Source organism: Macaca mulatta, chromosome 4, assembly GCF_049350105.2.
Source record: "Macaca mulatta isolate MMU2019108-1 chromosome 4, T2T-MMU8v2.0, whole genome shotgun sequence".
NCBI lineage: Eukaryota > Metazoa > Chordata > Mammalia > Primates > Cercopithecidae > Macaca > Macaca mulatta.
The window spans coordinates 44739062-44741856 of NC_133409.1; the positions used below are offsets into that span (position 1 = coordinate 44739062).

Sequence of the window (2795 nt, forward strand, 5' to 3'; positions counted from 1 at the left end):
TGTTTTAGTGTATTAATAAGATAAATTAAGTTGATTGATTTTCAAATGTTAAGCCAAAATAGTTTACCAACACTGTTTTCATGAGATAAATCCCACTCTTTCATGATGTATTATCATTTTTATATATTGTTGGATTTGATTTGTTAAATTTAAAAAATTGCATTTTTGTTCATGAGGGATATTGGTTTGGGTTTTTTTTTGTGTGTTAATTGATGTCTTTGTCTGGTTTTGGTATCAGGGTAATGCTAACTTTATAAATTGAGATGGGGAGAATTCAAACCCTTCAATTTTTTGAAGAGTTCATGTAACAATACATATTATTTCTTCCTTAAATTTTGGAAAGACATGTTGGCATGGGGTTTTCTTTGTGAGAAGATTTTTTTAGTTACACATTGATTTTCTTTAATAAATATAGAATTGTTCAGATTAAGTACTTCAGTGAGTTTTGGTCATTTATGTCTTTGGAGAAATTTGTTTATTTCATCTAAGTTGTGGAATTTATTAGCAGGAAATTCATATTTTTTCATATTTTCCATTTATTTTATATATATATATTTTTTTTTTTAATTTTTTTTTTATTTATTTTTTTTTGAGACGAAGTCTCGCTCTATCACCCAGGCTGGAGTGCAGTGGCACGATCTTGGTTCACTGCAACCTCTGCCTCCTGGGTTCAAGTGATTCTCCTGCCTCCTGAGTAACTGGGAATACAGGTGTGCACCACCATGCCCAGGTAATTTTTGTATTTTTAGTAGAGTTTCACCATGTTGGCCAGGATAGTCCCCATCTCTTGACCTCGTGATCCTCCCGCCTTGGCGTCCTAAAGTGCTGGGATCACAGGCGTGAACCACTGTGCCTGGCCCATATTTTTCTTTTATTATATGTAGTTTCTGTAGGGAAGTCTCCTCTATCATTTCTCATATTGATAATTTGTGTTTTTCTGATTAGTATCACTTTTATAGATTTTTCTCAATGAACCAAAGCTTTTCTGTATTTTTGTGGTATTCTACAAATTTAGGTATGTTGCCTTCTCATTTTCATTCAGTTTAAAATACTTTCCAATTCAATTCGCCATTTTTTCATTCAATTATCACTATATTGCAAGAAGGTATACTTAATTACAAGTTTAAACGATAGCTTGGTAATCTTGAGTCAGGCAGCAAGTTTTAATAAAGGCAAACTGCTTATTCAAAAGTGATCATGGAACAACTGAAATGCAGAGTAAGAAGGACGAGAAACATCTAACTGGACAATAGGGACAATAGATTTAGTTATCTCACTATATGAAACAACCTTTTCATTTTTAGGAGAGGTAACTTCTACTGAAGTTATAGTTTATCTCTCCTAAAAATACAGAATGCAGAATACAAAAATACAATACAGAAATATTTCGTCACATAGACTAGTTTCCATTTAGTCAATCAACTATTTCCAGTTGTCTCAATTGGGATAGATACATTTACATAACTGGCTGTGCTTCAGGCTTCTTCGCCAGCAGCTTTAGGTTGGCAGTGCACTTGGCAATTGTCTCCTTTTCCTGCTGCGCAGAGATGCTCTGCACCACGTGCTTCTCTACCTAATTTATCATGTGTTCTCGTTTCTTTCAAAGCATCATGTTCTGCACAGATATATGATAGTCCAGGTGATTCTTTACTTACTTATATACACTATGCAGTTGTTCCCAGTAACCTCCAAAGCCATAGCAATGTTGTTTTTCTGCACATCCAAAAGGTAATGGCGCTTCTGAAGGAGTGCTGGCTGTGACTTCTCCAAATCATCTGCATCCTGGATTTGTTTGATAGAAGCCTGCTTTACCTCTTCTAGTTGGGCAATTTTTTGTTCACTGAATTTTTCAGCAAAATCTCCAATAGAGGCACCATATTTTTATATTATATAGACAAGTAAGCATACTATTGATGCGGTAGAGAAGGTCTCTGGGATAATCATATATTTTTCCTTGGATAAAGCACACAAGATAAGCCCAGTTCTGAGCACAAAGGGTCCTGTTACACCAGTTTTAGGATAAAGAAACTGGAAGAATTCCTCAGGGATCAGCCCCAAATGAACTTTTCCTCCATATTCAGGAAGAGGTGGTAGAGGGGCAAGGCGTGGCTGCCCTGTATGGAAGGTCTTTGTTGCCTGCAATATCCCTGGACCTACTAAGGCTGTATTCTTAAGAGAGGGGGCCACCATGGCAGTGGCAGAATGTGCTACCTGGGACAGCATGGTCAGCGAAGGCCTAGGCAGTGGTCTTAGCATCCCTGTGATTCCAACCAGAGCCAATTTGCCTTTTAATCTTTGGTTTCTAGAGATTTCTACGTTAGTCATTTTAAAAATTTTATTTCTCTGTAGTCACAGAATAGACTTTGTATGACCTAAATTCTTTTAAATTTATTTAGACTGGTTTTATGGCCCAGAGTATGGTCTATGTTTCACATGCACAAGAATGTTTCACATGCGCATAAGAAGAATGTGTATTCTGCTGTTGTTGGTTGTGGATTGTTCTATAAATGTCAATTAGGTCAACTTAGTTGATAGTATTGTTCACATATTCCATGTTTTAGATAATTTTCTGTCTACTTGTTCTATCAAATATTGAGAGAGGTGAATTTAATCTCCAACCACAATTGTGGATTTGTGCATTTCTTTTTACAGTTGTGTTAGGTTTGGGTTCCTATGTTTTATTTATTTATATTTATTTTATTTTTTATTTTTAAATAGGTTTTGAGGGAACAGGTGGTGTTTGATTACATGAATAAATTCTTTAGTGATGATTTCTGAAATTTTGGTGCACCCAT

General features: G+C 35.4%; 1 pseudogene; it reads right to left on the reverse strand.

Moving 5' to 3' along the window:
• Window positions 1-1456: 1456 nt before the first annotated feature.
• LOC702061 (ATP synthase peripheral stalk subunit b, mitochondrial pseudogene) lies at window positions 1457-2223 on the reverse strand (annotated as a pseudogene).
• Window positions 2224-2795: the final 572 nt, after the last annotated feature.